The following is a 16,457-nucleotide window of genomic DNA, read 5'->3' on the forward strand; positions in this document are numbered from 1 at the left end:
GGACAGACAGACCAGGCACCATGTAACCTCCATTCATATGTTAACCCCTAAAACTACCCTGCTAAGCAATTTCTGAAAATTCTTTTCTAAATTTGAAACTGATTTATCTCCCAAGTTACAAGCTTCATCACCCGTCTAGTTCAAATATCAAACATTGTTCTTTGAAGGAAGAAAGTTACTCCCCCATTGTCAATGTAATTTTATGCCAGTGGCTAAGGATCACATTTTCCATTGTGGACCACATTTTGCTTTTTCTTTTGTCCTCCTCTCCTTTTATAGAAAAATCACTTTAATCCCAGCCAGTATGTGGAAGGCTGATGTCCAGCCACTTCAGGAAAATTCCATAAGGAAAATGGCAGTTTTGACTAAAGCAGACAATGTACGTCTCTTGCCGTATTTCTTCTGAGGACGTCTTCAAGTTTGTGCCATGTAGCAGATTTTATGAGCTGAGAAGCATTGCACTATATTTAGCATAGTATTGTCTTCCAAGAGCAGGCAAAAGCTTTTTTTAAAAAAAATTTTACTGTACCACATAAGTAAGCCCAGGCATGCCAAACAGTTTTAAAACAATGTGAATGCTGGGAAGGCAACTGGGTCCTTCCGGAAAGGCAATCAGGGATACTTTAAGATATTTAATCTGGGTTTTTCACTTTCTCTGTGATAAACTACCAACAAGTAACCCTCTGATAAAACTCATGAATAAATACATCTGTGAGGGGTTAATGTCTATTCTTTTTTTTTCTAATTTAATTTTATTTATTTTTTTAAAAAGCAGGTTCTTACTAGTCATCCATTTTATACACATCAGTGTATACACGTCAATACCAATCGCCCGTTCATCCCACCACCACCACCACCACCCCGCCGCTTCCCCCCCTTTAGTGTCCATATGTTTGTTCTCTACATCTGTGTCTCAATTTCTGCCTTACAAACCAGTTCATCTGTACCATTTTCTAGGTTCCACATATATGCGTTAATATACGATATTAGATTTTCTCTTTCTGACTTACTTCACTCCGTATGACAGTCTCTAGATCCATCCACGTCTCAACAAATGACCCAATTTCGATCCTTTTTATGGCTGAGTAATATTCCACTGTATATATGTACTACATCTTCTTTATCCATTCGTCTGTTGATGGGCATTTAGGTTGCTTCCATGACCTGGCTATTGTAAATAGTGCTGCAATGAACACTGGGGTGCATGTGTCTTTTTGAATTGCGGTTTTCTCAGGGTATATGCCCAGTAGTGGGATGGCTGGGTCGTATGGTAGTTCTATTTTTAGTTCTTTAAGGAACCTCCATACTGTTCTCCATAGTGGCTGTATCCATTGACATTCCCACCAACAGTGCAAGAGGGTTCCCTTTTCCCCACACCCTCACCAGCATTTGTTGCGTGTAGATTGTCTGATGACGCCCACTCTAACTGGTGTGAAGTGATCTCTCATTGCAGTTTTGATTTGCATTTCTCTCATGATTAGTGATGTTGAGCAGCTTTCACGTGCCTCTTGGCCACCTGTGTGTCTTCTTTGGAGAAGCGTCTATTAGGTCTTCTGCCCAGTTTTGGATTGGACCATTTAGCTCTCAGTTGAAGAAAATCAAATTTAGAATACAATAAAATTCAGGGTGGAAGTTACTCTTGATTTGTACCTTTAATTGGGACAAAGAAATAAAACCAGAATGAAATTAATGAATAACAAGACTATGCTGTGAAAATTTATGATGTCAGCTGTATCCCCTGGTCCTAGAATAGTGCCTGGCACATTGGCATATGCTAGGTGCTCAATAAATATGAAGTAAACTTTTTAAAAAGTGAACTTCTTAGTTAAGAGATGGACAGCCTTCTGTTAGATTTATTTAAAAGAGGATCTCAGATGAATTTAAACATAAACAATACAAGAGTTATATAAATCTGCAGGGTTAAGCTAACTAAACATATCACTTATATTCTAACTTTCATTGCTTATGTTCTGTCAATTTCATAAAAAAATTGTTTTCTAAACCAAACTAATATCAAATGTGATCTTTGCTGTTGAGGAAACCACATAGTGAAGCTACCAAAGTGGGGTTAAATTTACATTCTGTCAAATTGTTTTACTATAAGAGTTCGTGGAAGTCAAGCATACTGGCTAGTTCCCCAAGGAGAACTGAATGCTCCAAAAATAATTCAGAACTCCCACTCTTACGTACTAAAAGAAAAAAGAAGAATAGATGGAAAATATAGGAGGTGGGAGAAGAAAGAAAAAGTAAAAAAGAAGAATGGCTGTTCAATTAAGGTGACAATGAATCTTTGTATTACCTAGGGACTGAACAAGCCATGGAATAATTCTCTAAGAGTCTTTCCTAGTATCCAGCATATAGACACAAGCCAAATTTAGTTGAAGCATGTTAAAAATTGAACAGAAACACACACACACACACACACATGGACTGAAATAAAATAAATGGGAATAACTTGGAACTATAATAAGACATAACAAGTGATCACAAGAACCGGCAATTTCCGTTGTCTAATCTTGTGTTTTAAAACTAGAAAGTATTTTATAATTCTTCATAGCTCAACTATATGACTTTCTACCACCATTCATAAAATGCATTTCTTTCTCATTTGCATAACGTTTCATGATTTTTACATTAAAGATTTGTACTTGATGATAATTTCATTCATCCATTCATTATCCATTCATTTATCTGTTCATTCAATGAACATTTTGGGTGTGCCTATATGAAGAATATTCTTATTGGTCTAGATAGAGTAGAAATAAATACATGCTTATATATATATGTGTGTGTGTGTGTATATATATATATATAAACATATATATATATATATATATATATATATATATATATACATACATACATACAAAGTACAGTTCCCTAATGGGTTAGTGAAATGGACAATATAATGGTAACTGGGGAAAGAGATGGAAACAGTAGAAGTTAGTTTTGAAAGAGAGAAGCAATTTTCTCTGATAAAGGGAAAAAAGTACTGGTGATAATATAAATAATTTAGGAATTGTGAATAGGAGATTCCTGACAATATGGAAAATTAGCATGCGCTACTGGCTTCCTCTACCAAAATTATCCCTGCAGATTTCAGAAAAGAAAGAAGAATAGACATAGGAAATCAATATAAAAACTAACAGAAAGCCTTGGGGACATTGAAGCCTGCCTTAAATTGGTGGGGGGGGGGGAGGTGTTTGATGGTTAATTTTTTTTTTTTTTTTTTGCGGTACACGGGCCTCTCACCGCTGTGGCCTCTCCCGTTGCGGAGCACAGGCTCCGGACGCGCAGGCTCAGCGGCCATGGCTCACGGCCCAGCTGCTCTGCGGCATGTGGGATCTTCCCGGACTGGGGCATGAACCCGTGTCCCCTGCATCGGCAGGTGGACTCTCAACCACTGCGCCACCAGGGAAGCTCTGTGAAGGTATTTTCTAAAAAAAGATTAACATTTAAATCTGTCCCAAGGACACAAGGATTCTTCAATATACACAAATCAATCAGTGTGATACACCATATTAACAAATTGAAGAATAAAAACCATATGACCATCTCAATAGATGCAGAAAAGGCTTTTGACAAAATTCCACACCAATTTATGATAAAAACTCTTCAGAAAGTGAGCATGGAAGGAAGCTACCTCAACATAATAAAGGCCATATACAACAAACCCACAGCAGACATCATTCTCGATGGTGAAAAACTGAAAACATTTCCTCAAAGATCAGGAACAAGACAAGGATGCCCATTCTCGCCATTATTATTCAACATAGCTATGGAAGTCCTAGCCATGGCAATCAGAGAAGAAAAAGAAATAAAAGGAATACAAATTGGAAAAGAAGAAGTAAAACTGTCACTGTTTGCAGGTGACATGATACTATACATAGAGAATCCTAAAGATGCCACCAGAAAACTACTAGAGCTAATCAATGGACTTGATAAAGTTTCAGGATACAAAATTAATGCACAGAAATCTCTTGCATTCCTATACACTAACAACAAAAGATCAGAAAGAGAAATTAAAGAAACAATCCCATTCACCATTGCAACAAAAAGAATAAAATACCTAGGAATAAACCTACTTAAGGAGGCAAAAGATCTGTACTCAGAAAAACTATAAGGCACTGATGAAAGAAATCAAAGATGACACAAACAAATGGAGAGATATACCATGTTCTTGAGTTGGAAGAATCAATATTGTGAAAATGACTATATTATCCAAAGCAATCTACAGATCCAATGCAATCCCTATCAAATTACCAGTGGCGGGGCTTCCCTGGTGGCGCAGTGGTTGAGAGTCCGCCTGCCGATGCAGGGGACACGGGTTCGTGCCCTGGTCCGGGAAGATCCCACATGCCACGGAGCGGCTGGGCCAGTGAGCCATGGCCGCTGAGCCTGCGCATTGGGAGAGGCCATAGCAGTGAGAGGCCAGCGTACCGCAAAAAGAAAAAAAAAGGGGGCAGAAGACCTAAATAGACATTTCTCCAAAGAAGACATACAGATGGCCAAGAGGCACGTGAAAATCTGCTCAACATCACTAATTATTAGAGAAATGCAAATCAAAAGTACAATGAGGTATCATCTCACACCAGTTAGAGTGGGCATCATCAGAAAATCTACAAGCAACAAAAGCTGGAGACGATGTGGAGAAAAGGGAACCCTTTTGCACTGTTGGTAGGAATGTAAATTGATACAGCCACTATGGAGAACAGTATGGAAGTTCCTTAAAAAACTAAAAATACAATTACCGTATGACACAGCAATCCCACTACTGGGCATATACCCAGAGAAAACAATAATTCAAAAAGACACTTGCACCCCAGTGTTCATTGCAGCACTATTTACAATAGCCAGGTCATGGATGCAACCTAAGTGTCCATTGACAGACGAATGAATAAAGAAGATGTAGTACATATATACAATGGAATATTACTCAGCCATAAAGGGGAACGCAACTGAGTTATCTGTAGAGACGTGGATGGACCTAGAGACTGTCATATAGAGTGAAGTAAGTCAGAAAGAGAAAAACAAATATCGTATATTAACGCATATATGTGGAATCTAGAAAAATGGTACAGATGAACTGGTTTGTAAGGCAGAAATAGAGACACAGATGTAGAGAGCAAACATATGGACACCAAGTGGGGAGAATGGGGGGGAGTGGCAGTGGTGGTGGTGGTGGGATGAATTGGGAGTTTGGGATTGACATATATATACTAATATGTATGAAATAGATAACTAATGAGAACCAGCTGTATAAAAAAATAAAATGAAGTTCAAAAAAAAATCTGTAGACTAAGTAAAGAAGATTTCCCTGCCTAATGTGGGTGGGTTTCATCCAATCATTTGAAGGACTGAATAGAACACAAAGACTGATCCTTCCCTGTGTGAGAGAGAATTCATCCTACCTGACTGCCTTCAGACTCAGACATCAGCTTTTTCCTTCCTTTGGGCTCGAACTGAAACACCAGCTTTTCCTGGATTTCAGGACTGCTGGTTCTCAAACTAGGGCTAGACCAACCATTCTCTTGGTTCTCAGATTAAGGCTGGAACTACACCATCAACTCTTCTGGGTCTTCAGCTCACCAATTCTCCCTTCAGACCTTGGGTCTAGTCAGCCTCCATAATCATGAGAGCCAATTCCTTATTCCTCTGTCTCTCTCCTCATTCTGTTTCTCTGGAGAACCCTGATTATTATAGTGTGTGTGTGTGTGTGTGTGTGTGTGTGTGTGTCTGTGTGTGTGTGTGTGTGTGTGTGAGAGAGAGAGAAAGAGAGAGAGAGAAATTTAGGGGTGAAGTTGTAGTATAGGGGTGACAATATAAAGTGTGGGGCAACAAAAGCAAAAGTGGAAGTTAAGATGCTGAATCATTTTTAGGCTCTATTTTTGGTTTTCCCCCTTTTGTCCTTGAGAGAATCATTATTTGCTCCATCACAACCAGGAAGCAGAAATCAATAGGAAAAAACTCAACCACGCCATGTTGACTAGGTATTATGCAGGCTATCCTAGGCATTTACTCATTGACTACCACTACTCCACGTCCTAACTGAGCTAAGGGACCTGGGGGAGGGAAGAAGAGTGTCATTTAAGAATGTTATAGGAAGAAAAAGATTTGTAACTACATGTGGTGATGGATGTTAACTAAATTTATTGTGGTGATCATTTCATGATATTTACAAATATTGAATCATTATGTTGTACACCTGAAACTAATATATCTCAATTTTTAAAAAAGAATATCAAAAGAAAAATTATAAGAACAAAACTTCAACTAAAAAGCAATGAGTTTCAAATTTTCAACTGCAACACTAGAGTAATTATAAGAGAAATAGAAAATAGCTAAAAAAATCCAATATACATGTCTCTGAAGAAGAACAAATGTTAAAAACAATAAGTTTTGTAAATGTGAAATTAAAATACCAGTTGAAACTAGATATACAAAGAGCATAAAATGCTTAGGTAGGAAAAAATGAACTCTGAAGAGCCAATACCAAGCCATATTCTTTCTTTTTTTTTTTTTTGCGGTACGCAGGCCTCTCACTGTTGTGGCCTCTCCCATTGCGGAGCACAGGCTCCGGATGCGCAGGCTCAGCGGCCATGGCTCACGGGCCCAGCCGCTCCGTGGCATGTGGGATCTTCCCAGACCGGGGCACGAACCCGTGTCCCTGCATCGGCAGGCAGACTCTCAACCACTGCGCCACCAGGGAAGCCCCAAGCCATAGTCTTTCAAATGCCACTCTTCTAATTTGGTTCTTCTGATTTCCTCTGGGCTAGGAAATCAAATCACAGAGATTATTAGAAGTTGTAAATTGAGACAATATGGCCTGAGTGCAGGACTGGGTTTTCTTGCCTCTACTTCTATGTCTCTGCAAAATTCTCTGATTTTATATTTGTTGCTATTGTTAAGCTCACCTTCAATGTTTCTTTTTCTCCAGGTTCTTGGACATTTTCTCATTTAATTATATACCAGTGATTTTTAACTTTTGACACATTTGAGAACCTGATTTCTTAAACTGTGCTAAATATACCCCCCAAATATAAATACACACTACACTTTTCCTAGAATTTCAGGAAGTTCCTAAATCCTTGAACTCTTAGAAGAGTTCCTAGAATTTGATATATGAACTATATATAAGATATATGGACTCTTAAGTTAAGAAATATATAAACTGTTAGGGTAAGGAGTATACAGAGCAAGGTCACAGCTCTGGTGTGAGACTAAAAACCTCTAGTTTAAAATTTATTTTTTTTATCTTTTTCAATATTTGGGGATGGGGATACTTGTGTTGAAGGAACCTAAGGCTCATATTTGTGATGAAGAAAGTTATATCTTGTAGGTGATTTGCACTTCTTTGAAGAAAGATATTCCAACCCGCTGAATGCAATCTTCTTTTTCAACACAGCTGGAAAAAGCATTCTCCCTAGCATAGAGAAGAATGGAATAGTCTAAAGGGCCATTTTCCATATTCATTTCCTTTTAACCTAGGGACTACAGTATCATGAAAACTCCTTACATTTGTGTTTTACTTCATTTTACCAGTAGGTAGCATAGGATTTGTTATTCAAACGAAGAGTGGTTGGGTAAATTGCTCAAAACCATGCAGTAAGATAGTGGTACCACCACTCCAAGACCTTCTAATTCTCTATCTAATATTCTTTCAGTTATACCATATGTCTGCCTGTATTCATTAATTCATTTCCTCACTCATCTAAGAAACATTTATTGAGTGATCAGTCTATAGATGACTTCTTGACAATAAATCCAATTGCATTACATGACATGCATTTGTCAAATGCGAAATCTATCAAATGCATAAAGCTCGGTCCTGCTGTAGTCATAAAAGTGAACAAAACAGAGTTAGTTTCATTCACTGAAAATACATTTATTGAATTATTTTTATATGCCAAACATTAGGCTGATTACAGGGAATACTGCAGTGAAGTAGGTAACTTACAGTCTGACAATGAAGATTTTAAACAATTAATCATGTATTGTATGCTATTAAGGAAAAGTTCATGTTACCATAAATGTTTTTTGGAAGATCAACATTTTCTAGGGACTCAGGGGAGACTCCGAATTACGGAGAGATACTTATACTGAGACCCAGGAGATGAGCAGGAATTATCTAGTTAAACAGGGGATTAAGGGCTGAGGGAGAGATAAAATAACCTGTATCTGGCCTGGCAAAGTTTATATGAATATAATAGAAGAAACATCGATAGGCATTTACATAATTATTAAACTTATTTGATGTAAGAGGGGGAAAAACAGTGAAAAGAACATAGAAGGAAGAATTGTCTAATTTCACCTGGGAGAATTTTTAAAAGAATGGTCATTTGAATTTTGCCAAGAAGAATAAATAGAATTTTTGACACAAAAGAGTAGAATGAATGAACATTCCAATCAAAATGAACAAGTGATACAAAGCCATGGAGACAGGGAATCATGGTGCATATTTAGGAAAGAACTCGTACAGCCAAAGCATAAAGTCAGCAGTACCTATAGTGAGTAGTAAGAGATAAAGGGGATATCAAGCAAATATATTATAGAATCTTGATAGCAGAAGGAAAATAATATTAAATGCTGTTCAACACTTATTTGATGATGGTTTTCAGATCAGAGCAAAGAACATCATGCTATTAAATTTAAATTGTGTCATAATGGCAATGAGGCATCAGGGTTTTTTGGATCAGAGAAGAAAGTGATCAGATATCCCTTTAAAAATACAAGTCTCTTGGCAACACGGAGGGCTACTGGTCAAGAGAAGAGACTGCAATCAAGGAGTCCATGAGGAGTCTACTGAAATCATCAAGGCAAGAGATATGAGATCACAATGTATTAGTGGCAGTAACAATGGAATGGGGGGAAAAATGAATGAAAGTATGTTTTTCAGAAATAAAATGGATGTAAATTAATTTACTGGGTTGAAAGAAAAGGATTTGAAAATAAGTGCACATTTTCACACTTGAGTGACTAGAAAATAGGGAATCAAGACTGGGTTTATGGAAAATGAGGACTTAAGTATATACAGAAGGAACTGCCCAGTGAGCAGTTAGACACAAGGGCTTGAAGCACAGGGAGATTCTGAAGGATTGCAGTGCATTCTTGAGCGACTGACTTTCCTCTAGACTGTGCTTTATAGCTAGTTGTCATCAGGTAACCAGAAACATCTTTACTGGTGTGGTGTCCTGTAGTTTAAGAATTACTGATGACTTTTTAAAAATTTTTATTTTGTATTGGAGTATAGTTGATTAACAATGTTGTGATAGTCTCAGGTGCACAGCAAAGTGATTCAGTTATACATATACATGTATCTATTCTTTTTCAAATTCTTTTCCCATTTAGGTTGTTACATAACATTGAGCAGAATTCCCTGTGTTATACAGTAGGTCCTTAGATCAAAAGAATATTCCACTTAATAATCAAGAGTTCTGATAGAAAAATAAATGTTTATAAAAAATGAAACCAAAAAGTTAACTCATGTATATATATAAAGTAATAAACCACACAGTATGAAACAAACAAACAAAATGAAGATACAATGAGGTATCACCTCACACCAGTCAGAATGGCCATCATCAAAAAATCTACAAACAATAAATGCTGGAGAGGGTATGGAAAAAGGGAACTCTCCTACACTGTTGGTGGGAATGTAAATTGGTACAACCACTATGGAGAACAGTATGGAGATTCCTTAAAAAACTAGATATAGAACTACTGTATGATCCAGCAATACCACTCCTGGGCATATATCTGGAGAAAACCATAATTTGAAAAGAACATGCACCCCAATATTCATTGAAGCACTATTTACAATAGCCAAGACAGGGAAGCAACCTAAATGCCCATTGACAGAGGAATGGATGAAGAAGATGTGGTACATATATACAATGGAATATTGCTCAGCCATAAAAAGAACAAGATAATGTCATTTGCAGCAACATGAATAGACCTAGAGATTATCATAAGTGAAATAAATCAGAGAGGGAAAGACAAATATCATACAATATCACTTATATGTGGAATCTAATTAAAAATGATACAAATGAACTTATTTATAAAACAGAAACAGACTCACAGATCTCAAAATTGAACTTATGGTTCCCAAAGGGGAAAAGTAGGGGGAAGTGATAAATTAAGAGACTGGGATTAACATATAAATACTATTATATATAAAATAGATAACTAATAAGGACCTACTATATAGCACAGAGAACTCTACTCAATATTCTGTAATAACCTGTATGGGAAAAGAATCTGAAAAAGAATGAATATATGCATATATATAACTGATTCAATTTGTTGTACACCTGAAACTAATACAACATTGTAAATCAACTATACTCCAATAAAATTTTTTTAAAATGAAGAAAAAACAAATCTAGGTTTCAAAAATATATTGTGTCCCTTCTTAGTACTTTTTTTTACCTGTAGGATCTTGTGACTATCTTATTACCTTTAGAAGAATCCAACCATCTTTTTATGCTTAAGTGGATAAAATACAAAACAAATCGAAACTAAACTAAACCAGTCCATAATGGCCATAGATAAAAAAAAAAAAAACTCATTCTGATCCTTTGTCCTTCCTACCTGAATCAAATCAATTCAGGGTTACAGCTAGAGATGTTAGGTTCCCAGAAATACCAATGAGAGATGGCTGTGTGAATCAGATTTTATTCCTTCCTATAGATTAACTCTACTAATTAGTTCCAAACATGTCTGATTTTGTTTCTTTTGTCGGCATATATATAGGTGAAGAGAGTTAAAGGAAAATACGCGGGCCTCTCACTGTTGTGGCCTCTCCCGTTGAGAAGCACAGGCTCCGGACGCGCAGGTGCAGCAGCCATGGCTCACGGGCACAGCCGCTCCGCGGCACGTGGGATCTTCCTGGACCGGGGCACGAACCCGCGTCCCCTGCATTAGCAGGCGGACTCCCAACCACTGCGCCACCAGGGAAGTCCAGGAAAAAATTTACTTTGGGGAACTATGACTCGTAGACTTGATCTGTGAGAGTAGAGTAATAAAATAGAGGATATATCCCACTTTCTAAGTCTGGGGGCTGATGGTATTTTTAATGATGATGGGAAAAATGACAAGGTGACAGTTTAAAAGGTGAAAAGTTCAATTTGTGCCAGATTTAGCTTGGATGGGTGGCAGTATACGTATATGCCCACGTCACTCAGGCAAGAGTAGGTGTAAAACTGGAGCACAGCTGAGAAATTACGTGCTGAGATAAAGATTTGGAAAACATCTTCATACATATGGTGGGGATAAGTAAAGAAATAAGTAACAGAGCACAGTTTTCAATCCTGGACCTCAGAGGAAGAAACAGTTAACTGGAAGAAAATACAAAAATAGCAAATCAATGCCCAGGCATGAAAAGGTGTCCATGAGAAAGGAGAGTTAGATGTTACTAATGGCAATTTATAGATTTGGGAGGTCATAGACTAGATTTTGCAAAAATGCCTCGAGATTTTTGCAGTTGTACGCAAAGGACTTTACTCCATTCCTGTATACTTTCGGATAGGAAATGCACGTTTCCTATCCAAAAGTTCTCTCAGGAAGATAGGTCAAGGTGAGGTTGATTCTATGACTTCTGTTGGACTTAAAGACTGTGACATAGTCATGTATGTAAATAATATATCCTTCACAAGTAAGATGCTAAAAACATTTGATGATTGATTAAATTTAATGCACCATTTGTTTAGCATCTGCATCTCTTCTTGGTCCTCTAGAAGACAAGAAGATGAATAAATCATGGGTCTTGCTCTCCACTGTCTTACAATCTAGTTGCAGAGAGAAATGTACATAACCATAATACAAAGCTGGATAGGTCATTTATTGAATGTAAATAGAACTGTCCTCTGGATATGTTATGGAAAAGGAAATAAGTTGGATGGATTGGGGAGACTCTCAGAATTGATGGAAGACTGGAGAACCAAACTAGAGCACTGAGAGCCACCAAGACCAGACGGGAGGCTAAGATGCAGGACCACCATAGAGGAATGATAGCAGGAAGGATCTGGTGAGCTGTCCCTGCCCAGGTGGAATGACCATTTTCTGAGAACAGAATGGGAGCACAGGATTGGCCTCCCATGAATCAGGTGCCCTTGGATAGAGGAGTGAAATGGAGAAGCTATCATCCCAATAATAAAATTCAGAGGACCTTTAGGAAGGGACAATGGATATTGGGCAGCAAAATAACAAGTACCCAGGTAATTAGAGTCCAAATAAATGTACAAATGAAATACTTTCAGAGGGCAGATGACGAGTAACCTAATTCTAGGGATAAATAATAAACATATATACAACATGGATTTTCTGTGCATAGGCTATAGACATAAGGGACAAACAAAATATCTCAGAACTGGTTTTTTGTTTCACATTGAAATCAAAATGTTTGCTGTGACATATCCTTATGCCCAATCGCATATACTGGGAAAAGGGAATACCCAGATGATTATAGGATTATTGAATACCAGGTCTGAGCTGGCCTACACAAGGACACAGGCCAGATTTATGCTTCCACATGAAACAACTAAAAAAATGGAAGAAATGCATGAAACAATAGTTTTCAACATACTAGATGTTAGGCAGTGGAAGACAGGGGTCCCTGAGGGGATGAAAAAGTGAGCTGAAGTCTGTGATTGCTCCAGGTTACTGTCCAGAGAGCTTACAAGCTCAAAGAGGGGAAACTGAAGCAGAGCTCAGCAGACTTGTTTAGTTGAGGAAACAAGAGAGTCTGGGGAAAACAAGGCAGCTAGAGTTTGCAGGGCAGAGTGCTACATATCAGAGAGTCAGTACCGAGAGGATGCAGAGGCTCCCTTAGACCATTCAGCTGAGTACTGATCAGCACGTGATGTGAGAAAAATCACACAAGACTCAGGAAAGAATCACCCAAGAGGACTAGAGGAAACAATATCTGGGGCTCAGACATAGGAAAGGGGCCTTGTTCCCTGCAGCCAGACTGGAAAACCTCGTAATTCATGAGGCATGGAGTAGGGTACTCAGAAGAGTTTTATCTCAGTAATTAGCTCTAGGTTGAACTCTTTTCCTGCACTCACTAACAAATCTTAACAGCAAGAACCACAAGGATAAGGCCATTTCTAAGTAACTTAACAAGAATATCAAGTGACTGTGTGCCCAGAAATCCAAGGGAAGTGGTACATTTGGGATCAGACACATGCAAGTACAGAGGCAATAGCACAAGACCATTACAGGCAGGTAGCCAATGTCAGCTACCACTGCTGCATCTCAGCTTACTCCTATGGCCTCATCTGGGTTCCCTTATGACCTGAGAATGCTGAAGGAAAAAATTGGTCTTGGTATATATGGCTCAGGCTGAAAATGGGTCATCTTGCTACGTGTGGAACCAGCTGAAACTGAATCCTTACTTAGAAGTGGCCCTGAAAGACAGTTGTGAGAGGAAACCCTCACATTGAGCAGAGATGTGGTTGGGATACCCGATGATCCACATTGTGTAAAAGGAGAGGTGTTTCAAGAGATATATTTATATGAATCTATATACAGGTAGTGGAAAATGGATTGGCCAGTTGGTCAGAGGCTTGGAAGACAGCACTTGTCCCCCAGAAGAAGAACTCAATAAATATTAAGACAAAATGATTCAATCAGTTGAGGTTAGCCAGTCTTGGCCAATGGCCACTCCACTGTCAACACAACGGGTGCAATAGTGGAGTAGTTAAGATGGTGAAATGAAGACTATGCATGGGCTTAGCATGGACACTCACTCGTCAAGGTTGATCTAGTCACTGCTCCTGCTGCCAACTGTTCAACCAGCCAGCCACAGAGATTTAAAGCGATGGTAAGAGACGAATGCTGGGTCCAGATATGGCATCATTTCTCAGGGAGATCAAAACAGCCACTTAGTGTCAACTTAGATACATTTAACCCTTCTGCTCTGGAAGGGGCAGTTATCCATCTTGACCATAATGGGCACAGATTTCAAGCATGAGTTTGTCTTACTTCCCATGCTAAGGCTTAGAGAGTGTCTGACCCATCGGCATAAAATTCCATCTAACATTACTCCAGACTAAGAAACTCACTTTACAGAAAAGGAGGGATGGCAGTGGGTATATGACCGTAGACCTATCACATACGCACATACCATACCATCCAGAAACAATTGGTTTGATGGAGTAAAGGAAGAGGTTTTTGAAAGCACAAGTGAGACAAAAATTAGAAGATGATTCCATACGTGAATAGGACAATATCCTTTACAAGCAGCATATATCCTAGGAAAGCAACCTTCAAATTGAGCTGTGCCCTCAATAAATAGAATACATGGATCTAGAAATAATGAACTACAGTAGAAGTGGGCCACTTGGGGAATTCATGCTACTCACTCTTGAAACTCTGGACTTCATAAGTTTAGTGGTCTAGCTCCCAGAAGGGAAATATTTTCACCAGGAAACCAAACAAGACTCTCATGAAACCTCACACCAGACTCCTTATTCCAAGAAACCAGTAGAGAAGGAAAAGAGTAGCCATATTGCTAGAAGCAATGCACCCTGATCAATCAGAAGTGATAAGGCTACCCTTAAACAATGAAGGCATATGTGTAGTACTCAGGTGATCCACTGGAATGTCTTGTGTTTTCCCCTTGCCAATTTTATTGATAAATGGATATGTGCAATAGCCATGGATATAGTGACCAGGGATTTAGACTCCTCGGGACTGACGTCTGGATTACCAGGTCAAGTAATCTAAACCAAGAGAGATGGTAGCCAAGAGTGGGAGAAATGGGTAGCAAAGGATAGTAGAGGAAGGAAAGAAGAGTATCTATTGCAGCCTTGAGATCAATTGCAGAGATGGGCTGGTAATTCATCCCACTAACCTTTCTCAGGCAAGTGTTCCCCCAGAAAGAGACCAATCAGAATTCTAGAGAAATTGTTCCCAGAATTTATCCTGCAAAACAAATGGATCTCGGCGTTGGTTGAAAATCACCTGCGGCTTTGGCCGTGGCCGCAGGTGAGACTCGGCGCCCAGAGCCACCGGGGTCTCAGCTCACGGCCCGCTGTGCGGGGAGGTGAAACCCAGGCCCCGACACGTGCTACCGCTCCGGGCCCGGTTGCGGCCGCTCTCATGTTCCGGACTCTGGTACCTGATCCCTGATCTCGTCTTCTACCCTTAGGATGCCTGGATGCTCAGAGCCTGAGGCCGATGCCGCCATGATCGGGGTGGGGGGAAGGGGGGGCTCTGCTTTCGTTTTTCAATAAAGCTGTTGATCTGAAAAAAAAAAAAATGGATCTGAAAAACTCAAGGGGTAGACTGTAATGGATGCTAGGAGCCTCAGCTAATGTTTGAAGGTCCTCAGTTGAGTCCTTCACTGGCATTCGCCCACAACAGGAGAGGAGCCTCACTCAAGGTCACCTCCCCTTCTCATGGGCAGCCCAAATCCACTCATTGTTTGATGAATAAGAATAAAGGTCCAACTCTGAAGATGAATCCCAGTTTCAGAACTCCCTTCAGGATCCAATGAGGCTTTGGTGTGATGGCATCACAATTCAACCCTTCCCTCTGCCATTCTCCACCTTTCTCTCCATCACAGGTGTTGATCCCAAGAGCACTCCTCAGTTAACATCCTGCATGGAAACTTCTGGCGCAAATTTTATTTCCCAGGAAACCCAACTTAAGATAGTTTTCTATTTACTTTTAAAAACATGTAAAAAAAAAAGATGTATTCTGGAAAAGTTCATTATGAGAGTAAGTTCAGTGTCTTCAAATAACAAGCGATATAGATTTTCCTTAGATTATGAATGTGCTCAAGTTTGCAGAATCAAGATGCAATTGGTTTCCTGAACCAAAAGACATGAATCTGCAGTCAGGACATTTTCCTCCCAGATCGTAGTGGGCATCCTGATGAGGTGGTCTGAGATATCAAAATGCTCCTGAGTGTGATTATTTTAACGAATTAATATTTTTAAACCACTGATGAAAGAGATGAGAAAAATTATTATCTTGCATGATTCTTAAAGCTAATACATAAAGACAAACTTGAAAGAAAATTAAAATAGAAATGAATTGTTAGCATAAACATTTCCTTCTAAATCACCCTTAATCCTTACACTGGAATCAAACTGCTTTCAGCATTAATATACTTTGGGTTTTCACCAAAATCCCTCTAGAAAGCCTTCATCAGCTGCCAGTATGTCTTCATCACAGACCCAAGTAGTCTGTTCATTCTGATTAGACTGTTGGAGCTAATTTAAAGTATGGCCTTTGTTATGCCTACAGAAGCCTAATCAGCTAGGAAGATTCTCTGTCACCCTGGCATCCAATCCGTCTCCACGTCACTGAAGCAGGAAGAAAAAGATTATGGCCATCAAAGTATATTTTCAGGCAGAGATGTGACTCTCCAAACTAGTGCTTAGTTAAAATTGTCATGTTTTAAAATCACTTCAAGGATATTCAGATTTTTGATAGAAGGAAGGTCA

General features: G+C 38.9%; 1 non-coding gene across 1 annotated transcript; it reads left to right on the forward strand.

Annotated features, from left to right (window-relative positions):
- Nucleotides 1-14,951: 14,951 nt before the first annotated feature.
- Nucleotides 14,952-15,072, forward strand: LOC113632455 (small nucleolar RNA ACA64). The gene has a single exon (XR_003437824.1). It is a non-coding gene; the product is annotated as a small nucleolar RNA ACA64 (small nucleolar RNA).
- The last annotated feature ends 1,385 nt before the right edge of the window (nucleotides 15,073-16,457 follow it).

This window comes from Aethalodelphis obliquidens, unplaced genomic scaffold, assembly GCF_003676395.1.
Source record: "Aethalodelphis obliquidens isolate GAN/ISIS:26980383/991018 unplaced genomic scaffold, ASM367639v1 scaffold36, whole genome shotgun sequence".
NCBI classification, from domain to species: domain Eukaryota; kingdom Metazoa; phylum Chordata; class Mammalia; order Artiodactyla; family Delphinidae; genus Aethalodelphis; species Aethalodelphis obliquidens.